Below are 9,869 nucleotides of genomic sequence, written 5' to 3'. Positions count from 1 at the left end.
TGTTTCTTCTTTTGTGGTTGGTGAGTGCTAAGGGTGCAGCTGCTGCCCTATCAGCTTTCCCAGAGTCACAAAGAGAAGCTCACACTTGGAAGGGACCTTATTCATTGTCTGCTCCTGTTTTGCTGTCCATCCATTGATATCCTCATCTACCTGCTCTAGTCCTCAGTGTGGTTCAGGCTTCGCTCTACCCATCCATTTGGATTTGGGCCCCAAGCTACAAAGTTCATATTTGTACAGATCTCAGCTATGTCCTCCTTCAAGTTCTATACCTCCCCGTTCTAGTTTTGAAATAAAAGGAAATAAGGAGGAGAAGAAAGTGACCAATATTCTCAGGGCTACCTCAAAGCTAGAGATAGAGAATAGGAACAAGCTCACAAACTTGAGTGTGCTGAGCATAGCTGACACCAAGGGCAGCCAGTGCTCCCTGTATCTTTATGGTCTGTAAATTCAGTGACCTGAGGGCAGCTGGGACAACTGTTTCTAGTGTTCTTGCTTTTTCCTTAGCCACAGTGCATTAGTTTAGGCAGATACCTTCAAGCCACTGACCATTGTTTGCTTACTTGCTTCCTTCTGTCTTCCCTCCCTCCCGTCTTCCCTCCCTTTTCTTCCTCCTTTTCTCCATTTCTTTCCCCAACCCTCCATTCCTTCTTTCTTTCCTTCCCTCCCTCCCTCCTTCCTTCCTGCCTTCTTTTCTTCCTTCTTTCAACAAATATTTGATGAACCCCTATCTAAGGTGATTGGGATACAGAATTGAACTCAGTCACTGCTCATATACAGCCTACACATTTAGTAGAAGTGACAGACAGTATTTAAAAAAATACAAAGTGTAAATCGAACTAAGTGCTATGATGAACACTATAGCTGGATGTAGAGGTCAAGGAAGAGCTGCCTTTGGAAAGAAGTATTTGAATAGAAACGTGAATAAAGTGAGGGGAAAGCCATGTGCAAAATGAGGGTAGCAAGCACACTTACTTCTTTGATCTTACCTTGAAGAAAGTCCATGAGCTCATTTTCTAATGGATTGGTTCAATCTGTTGCCACTAGTAGGAAGCCTACAATTTTGTTTTGTAGCCTTCACATTCATACTTACCACTAAAATATTTGCTTCCAGCATCATAATTTATTCATGAGAGAAAGTAAAATTGGAATTTAAACTTTTGGTTTAAACTGTGATTTTCAAAAATTCTGCTTTAGTAGAAGAATAGTCTTATGTTCACCTTTATTGTTACTGTGAAGCATGAGTCACATTGAAATGTATAATTTTAAGATGAGAATCATGTTGATTCTTCAACTCACTGAAAATGAAGTGCCTAATTTTGATGAGATAAATTGTTCCAGTCTTTGTTGGAGTTGTAGATTTATCCGTAGCTGGCTTCCATCTGTTACATTCAGATGATAATGATAAAATGCGTCATTTCTACCCAGTCTTCCAGCACAGACTAGTTAGAAGACAGAATTATCTTCCTGCTAGGTTTGTATGCTTCTTAAAAAAGTCTTTATTTAGTATTTTTAAATGCCCTCTAGGTATAGTCTTTAAATGCATTACTAAAAATAACTTTTCACATGTGAAAATGTTTCATTTAAATTATTTTGGTGTTGCCTGGCATGGTGGCTCATGCCTATAATCCCAGCACTTTGGGAGGCTGAGGTGGGTGGATCACCTGAGGTCAGGAGTTCGAGACCAGCCTGGCTCACATGGTGAAATTCCATCTCTACTAAAAATACAAAAAGTAGCCATTTGTGGTGGTGCACACCTGTCGTTCCAGTTGCTTGGGAGGCTGAGGCAGGAGAATCACTTGAACCTGAGAGGTGGAGGTTGCAGTGAGCCGAGATCATGACACTGCACTCCAGCCTGGGGGACAGAGTGACACCCTGTGTCAAAAAATTAAAAAATAAATCATTTTGTTGTTTCCTTGTTAGTGTCCAAAATTCACTGGAGAGATTTTTTCAGAATTGTAAAGTCTAATTAAAACTGTTAAGTTTGCCAGGTGCAGTGGCTCACACCTGTAATCCCAGCATATTGGGAGGCCGAGGCTGGTGGATCACCTGAGGTCAGTTTTAGATCATCCTGGCCCACACGGTGAAACTCCATCTCCACTAAAACCACAAAAATTAGCCGGATGTGGTGGCAGGCGCCTGTAATCCTTACTACTTGGGAGGCTGAGGCAGGAGAATGACTTGAACCCAGGAGGCAGAGGTTGCAGTGAGCCGAGACTGTGCCACTTCACTCTGGTCTGGGTGACAGAGTGAGACTGTCTTTAAAAAAAAGTGTTAGCTTAGAGGATGAACCTTAATGCATTTCTTAATGGTATCTGAGCAAATAAAAAATTAAGTTTAAGAACATCTTTGAAGGTGCTTCTTTCACCTGCTCTTCTATTATTTTCTACTACAGGAATCCATATTTTCTTACTTCATAAAGAATGTTATTCTTGTTTCTTAATGAGTCCTGCTCCATAATTCTGTAAAGTTGTTTACACAGAGAGATGGTCAGAACTACTGTCCAGGATTTCAGTGGTTTCTGAATTGAAGTCCAGAATTGAAATACCAGTAATTCACTGAGTTGCTTGCTTGCCAATTATTGTAGATAAATTAACATCATGCCTCAGACTAATGATCCCATAGAGAAGATTCATTTTGCAGTTTCATGTATCTATAGCATGTATCAGTAACTTTACCCAAACCCTAATAAAAGTTTGTCAGCTTAATGTATTTGTGCATGAACTTAACTACCACTGGAGAATGGTGAATTTTGTTTATAGCATCCGATATTTGAACTTTTTCATAAATGAAAAGTTACATTAAAAAAAAAACTTCTCATAAAAAGCCTCGTGGGAAGTTCCATTCAGTTTATGTTTTCTCCCTCATTCTTCATTTGCCTGCACCTGAGGCATTCATCTTTTCTCAATGGCTATGTTAGAAACTGGTAAATATGTCTTGCCTCCTCTGCTTTCCCTGCTCACCCTCAGTTCATCAGCAAGTCATGTAGGCTTCCTGCTTTTGCTTCCCAGGAATTAAAGAAATCTTAGTCACAACATCAAAATATCTAGATCATTTGGCCTTTGAAACTTTCACTTCCCCAATGGTTACTTGTAGTGAATGTGTTTATAGTTCCTTAGGAAAGGGATGTGTATGAAACTTGGTGTTAATAATAAAAATAGCAACACTAGACAGAATGCTGGGCTAGGGAGATGGTCATTTCTAGAGATTCACCAACTGAAGGAGAATGTATCTTACTATAAGGTACAAGGCTTTTCTTCCCAGATCATCAAACTTCTGGATATAGTTTTCAGTGTTCATTTCCTGAGGGCACAGATTTGTATTTGACTGGCCTTTTTCTTAATGTCAGTCTTAAAATTCTTTAAAATGGAAATCTATTCTCTTTGGAATCAACCCAGAAAAAATAGTAGCTCAACTTTAAATCAGCAAATGGTTAAATATTGTTAGAAAGATATTACTTAATGCCTTAAGTTAGCTGGTCCTGTTCCCAGCTCATTTAAAAAAAAATAGAAACCTCAGCAAATACTACAAACTAGTAAGAGAATTTCTGAATCCATAAGATTGAAAATGAGCAGCACAGCTCATTTGCTTACCAATAACTAAGAAAAAAATTAAGATTGTTAATTCTCTTGTTCTGTGATTCTCTTTGAGAAGGTCCATATCTGTTGCTGAGTAAAAACATTAATGTTAAGAGACCCTACTAAATTATAGACAAAACTTCTTTGAGCGGTATAGTAACAAGAAATTACTGTTAGAATTATTTACACTTACCATATTGGGGTTTTACAGCATCATTTAACTGCTAGAGCTATTTTTTAAAATCCACATATTTTACAGTAACCATAGAAGAAAACCAACAAGAGGTGTAGGAAATAGAAAGCTTTTAAATGTATTTCATATTATTATGAGATGTTCATTTTTCCAACCAGCTATTTCTTGTTATTGTGTACATGGTAGGAGGAACAAAAAAGGGATGATGTTTATCCTGACTTCACTCACTGAGGGAGAAAATAAAAATGGCAGAGTGAAGTCATCTTATTATAATGTTGCAAATAGTTTTTAAAGTCCAGTAATTTTTGGCTGGGTGCGGTGGCTCATGCCTGTAAATCCCAGTACTTTGGGAGGCCGAGGTGGGCAGATCACCTGAGGTCAGAAGTTTGAGACCAGCCTGGCCAACATGGCGAAACCCTGTCTCTACTATTTCTAACTGTGTGTGTATACATACCCACCCACACACACACACACACATATACAGTTTTGTTAAATACTGTGAAATTCTCCTCTAAAAGGGTCATACGATTTTGCATTCCCACCAGCCCACTGGCATATATGAGTGTCTCTCCCACACTTCTTCAACAGTGTATTAAGTTGAAAATTTTTGCTATTCTAATGAGTAAGAAATGGTATCTTAGTGTGGTTTTAGTTTGCATTTCTCTTATTATAAGTACAACTGAGCATTTTTTCACATGTTCACAGACCAATTTATGTCTTTTGCAAGTTGCCTAATTTGTGTCTTTTACCCATTTTTCTCTAGAATTTTGGTCTTTTCCTTCTCAATTTTAAAAAGGTCTTTGTATGTTAGAACTATCATTTGTATTTGTAATATTTGTGGCAAATACTTTCAATTTAATACCATCTTTTGACTGATTACAATGTATGTGCGCTTTTTTTCTTGTACTAATACCAACTGCTTTACTTATATGGGCTTTAATATAGGGTGTAATATCTAGTAGGGCCTGTTCTCCCTCAGAGCTCTTCTTTCTCGGTGTAGCCCAGCTTGTTTTTTTTTTTTTAAGACAGAGTCTCACTCTGTTGCCCAGGCTGGAATGTAGTGGTGCAGTCATAGCTCACTGCAGGCTTAACTTTCTGGGCTCGAATGAGTGATCTATCCTGTTTTTTGTTTGTTTGTTTGTTTTTTGAGATGGAGGCTTGCTGTGCTGCCCAGGCTGGAGTACAATGATGCAATCTCAGCTCACTGCAACCTCTGCCTCCTGGGTTTAAGCAGTTCTCCTGTTTCAGCCTCCCAGGGTATGTGTGTTCTTAAAGATGAAGTGTGTCTTGTGTAAGCTGTACATAGTTGGATCTTGGTTTTTTATCCATTCAGCCACTTTATGTATTTTGATTGGAGAATTTAATCCATTTATGTTCAAAGTAATTATTGATAGGTAAGGGCTTACTATTGCCTTTTTGTTAATTGTTTTCTGGTTGTTTTATAGATCCTTTGTTTGTCGTTTATCTTTGTGATTTTATGATTTCCTGTGGTGCTAAGTTTTGATTCCTTTCTCTTTATCAGTTGTGTATTCAGGTTACTCTGAGGTTTACATAAAACATCTTATAGTTATAAGACTCTTTTATGTTGATAGCAACTTAATTTCAATCCCATACAACAATTCTAGACTTTAAACTTCCTCGTTTATATTTTTGATTTCACAATTTACATATTTTTAAATTATGTATTTCTAAATTAGTTCAACCATTGTGGAAGACAGTGTGGCAATGCCTCAAGGATCTAGAACCAGAAATACCATTTGACCCATCAATCCTATTACTGGGTATACACTCAAAGGATTATAAATCATTCTGCTATAAAGACACATGCACATGTATGTTTACCGTAGCACTATTCACAATAGCAAAGACTTGGAACCAACCCAAATGCCCATCCATGATAGACTGGATAAAGAAAATGTGGCACATATACACCATGGAATACTATGCAGCCATAAAAAAGGATAAGCTCATGTCCTTTGCAGGGATATGGATGAAGCTGAAAACCGTCATTCTCAGCAAACTAACACAGGAACAGAAAACCAAACCCACATGCTCTCACTCATAAGTGGGAATTGAACAATGAGAACACATGGATACAGGGAGGGGAATATCACACACCAGGGCCTTTCAGGGGGTGAGGGGCTAGGGGAAGGATAGTATTAAGAAATACCTAATGTAGATATCGGGTTGATGGTGCAGCAAACCACCATGGCATGTGTATACTTATGTAACAAACCCGTACGTTCTGCACATGGATCCCAGAACTTAAAGTGTAATAAAAAAAGAGAAATCACTGATATGAAAACAATGAAAAAAGAAATAATAAAAAAGAAGAAAGTTCTAAAGATGTTATATGCACATATATATACATATATATGTCAATGATAAGTATATACTTAATAAATACAGTTGTACATATATATACTCAAAAATTATGTGTTTCTTAACGAGTTATTATGGTTTTTTTTTTTACTCTTTTGACTTTTAACCTTCATACTATAAGGTATACATGACTTACAGAGCACCATAATAATGTTAGAATATTTTGGATTTGACTATGCATTTACCTTTACCAGTGAATTAGATACTTTCTTATATCTTCATATTAGTAACTAGTGTCCTTTTATTTCCACTTGAAGACTCCCTTAAGCATTTCTTGTAAGGCAGGTATAGTGGTAATGAATTTCCTCAACTTCTTTTGTTTGTCTGGGGAAGACTTTATTTCTCCTTCATCTCTAAAGAATACTTTGTTGAGTATAGTATTCTCATCTGAAAATTTTTTTCTTTCAGCACTTCAAATGTATCATCTCATCTGTCCTGACCTGCAGGTTTTCTGCTGAGAAATTTGCTCATCGTCTAATGGGAATCCTCTCATATATGATTTGATGCTGTTCTCTTGCTGCTTTTGAAATTCTCTCTTTGGTTGGCTTTTGACAGTTAGTTGTAATGCAACTTGGAGAGGACCTATTTGAGATCAATCTGTTTGGGAACTTTGGAGCTCCTTGGATCTGGATGTTCATATCTCTTCCAAAACTTGGGAAGTTTTCAGCAATTATTTCATTATATACACTTTCTGCACATTTATCTCTTCTCCCTGTAGAGCTCCCATAATGCAAAAGTTTGTTTGCTTAATGATGTCCCATATGTCCCATTGGCTGTCTTCACACTTTTTGTTTTTTGGTTTTTTTCCTTCTCATTGGATAATTTCATAAAACCTATCTTCAAATGCAGAGTTTCTTCCTTGTGCTTGCTTGATCTAGTCTGCTGTTAAAGCTTTCTATTATATTTTTTATTTATTCACTCAGTGGTTCTTCAGCTTCAAGATTTCTGTTTTGTTCTTTATTGAATGTCTCATTAAGATGAATTGCTTTCCTGATTCTGCTGAATTGTCTATCTGTATTCTCTCAGATCTATCTGAGTTTCCTTAAGATTATTATTTTTAATTCCTTTTCAGGCAACCCATAAACTTCCTTTTCCTTGGGGTCAGTTACTGGCACCTTGTCTTTTATTGATGTCATGTTTCTTGCTTTTTAATGTTTCTTATGTCCCCGAATTGATGTCTGTGCATCTGGTGGAACAGCACCTCTTCCAAACTTTAGAGAGTGCCTTTAGTAGGGAAAGATTTTGACTCTGGAAGGCATGGCATAGCATTGACCCAGCTAAAGGTTAAGACCCAGAAAAAAGGTACAGCTGCAATTTGGGAAACAGAGCCAATAGGGCACAATTGCAACTTAGGCCCCAGGACACAAGGGACTGCACAGTGGGGATTCTGGATCTGGGGATAGTGGGACATGGCAGTATCCCAGATTCTGTGAAGCCACGTGAGACAGCAGCAAGGACCCTGGAATAGCAGAAGGCAGATGTCACTTGGGCCCTGGAAGGAAAAGAGCAGTGCAGCAATGATTCCATTCATTGGGGATGGGGTATCTCAGCAGCTCACACTCTAATGGACTAGTCCAGTTCCAGGAAAGCAGGGTACTACAATTATTCAACGTGTAGGGTAAGGTGACCCAGCTCAGTCAGTGCTCTGTTTATCTAAGACGTAAAATACCATGTCGTCTCATCCCTGAGATGTGCAACTGATTTGGCTTGGCCATAAAACTGGTTTCCTGGAGGCAAGGTGCTGCTTCCATTCAGGAATGGGGGTGCATGACTGCTCTGAGCAGCCAAGGAATCAATTCTTTAGGAGGCTGAGTGCCATTTCAGCTCAAGCCTTAATGGGGCAGGACCAAAAGCAACATGGAGGGGTGGGTGGAGCATCTCCATTGCAGCTTGGCCCCAAGAAATAGGATGGAGCAGCAGCTCAGCTTGTGGATGGTGTGCAACCATGTGGAGGTGGTTCAACAGCAACAAAGCTGGAGGAATGGAAGGGTACTGTGGCTACCTACCCCCAGAACAGGATACATTCCAACAGTGTTTCTGATTTCAAATGCAGTAGCCACGTGGGCCACAGTGGTGAGTATTGTCTCCTCCTCTGTGAGGAGTGTAGCTGTGTGGATTCTAAGGAGTTCCCTCATCTGGGCTTAGTGCCTGTGAGAACTACAGGGGTCACCAGAGGTGAGGACTGTAGGTGCCTAAGGTGGTGATGGGGGCTGCTGTGGTCCTCTTCCTTACCTTTTCCCTGCAAGGAGAATTTCCTCCTGGTTCCAACTGATCCTGATGTGGGGATAGGGTGGTGGAGGTGAGGTATTTCCTTCTGTTGTCTATGTGGCCACCCTGGGTTTCTGCACACTGCAGAGTTTCTAATACACCTTTAATGTATTCTAACATTCTCCTTTAGTTATTTTCATCAAAATGTAGTTGCTTACTTATTGTTTTGGCTATCTTTGGGAGGGATGTGGTGAGTATTGGGAGCTTCTAGTTAGGTTATGTTACTGATATCATAAAATAGTGGATTTCAAATGTTCTCACCAGATGGTCGCTGTGCGGGTCTCAGTTGGAGGTCTCACTGGGCAGGTGGCCTGAGCTCACAGAGACGGCATCCCGGAGATGGTGGCAGAGGGAGATAATTGCAGCACCAATCTGCTGGCTGCAGAGACTTCTAGTCTAGAAGAACAGCTGCAAGGATGGGGAGAAGTGATGCTGATGGCTGATAAAGTCCTCCGATGGGAAAGAGCCTGGTTTCCACCTGCCATCATCTGTGTGGTTTCTTTGGTGTTTCTGATTGTTTACTATCTAGATCCATCTGTTCTGTCCGGCGTTTCCTGTTTTGTTATGTTTTTGTGCTTGGCTGACTACCTTGTTCCCATTCTAGCGCCTAGAATTTTTGGCTCCAATAAATGGACCACTGAACAACAGCAAAAATTCCATGAAATTTGCAGCAATTTAGTAAAAACTCGACGCAGAACTGTGGGTTGGTGGAAATGCCTCTTCACACTAAAGGAAGAAAAACCTAAGATGTCGTTCATGACCATGATCGTTTCTCTGGCTGCAGTTGCTTGGGTGGACAACAAGTCCACAACCTGCTTCTCACCTACCTGATAGTGACTTCCTTACTATTGCTTCCTGGACTAAACCAACATGGAATCATTTTTGAAGTACACTGGAATGGCCAAGAGGGAGATAAACAAACTTCTCGAACAAAAAGAAAAGAAAAATGAATGATTCATCTGCTTTAATCAGTGTGATTAGTGAAGCACCCATTGCCATGGAACGGTTTCTGCTGTACTATCTGGATACTAAAATGTTATGGAAGTAGCTCTTTGCTCTCCCTCACTCTGCCCTTAGTTAATAGAAATTCAGAATCGCCAAGACTTTGTGCATAGTGTCTTCATGTCGCATATAGTTGAGTGCGTTCTTAGCAGTTGGCTTCATGGACAACCCTTAGTGTATGTGATTTGTTTTGATTTTTCTTACCCAGTGTTAATTGAATTCTTGCTTTTAGACAACTTCCTTTTTGTAGTGGTGAACCTTGCCCTTTAGTACAGTTCAAGTGAATCTGGATAATTGTTCATCTTTGCTTTAGCTTAGATACCATGTAGTGGTCTGTGGCTACAGGAAGCTGGTTCTACTGTCTGCTTCCACAGTTTGCTTAAAAAACTGTTTGATTTCACAAATATAAAGACCAAGTTTACCGCTTCTGATGAAGAGACTAATTAAGA

At 39.4% G+C, this 9,869-nt stretch overlaps 1 pseudogene across 1 annotated transcript; it reads left to right on the top strand.

The window, feature by feature from the left end:
* Nucleotides 1–8,689: 8,689 nt before the first annotated feature.
* Nucleotides 8,690–9,514, top strand: LOC117098549 (annotated as a pseudogene). The gene has a single exon (XR_004443460.1). The product of XR_004443460.1 is annotated as an ADP-ribosylation factor-like protein 6-interacting protein 1 (transcript).
* Nucleotides 9,515–9,869: the final 355 nt, after the last annotated feature.

Source organism: Trachypithecus francoisi, unplaced genomic scaffold, assembly GCF_009764315.1.
Source record: "Trachypithecus francoisi isolate TF-2019V2 unplaced genomic scaffold, Tfra_2.0 Lachesis_group16, whole genome shotgun sequence".
Lineage (NCBI taxonomy): Eukaryota > Metazoa > Chordata > Mammalia > Primates > Cercopithecidae > Trachypithecus > Trachypithecus francoisi.
Note: the sequence above shows the minus strand (reverse complement) of the source record. Positions and strands in the feature narration are given on the sequence as shown.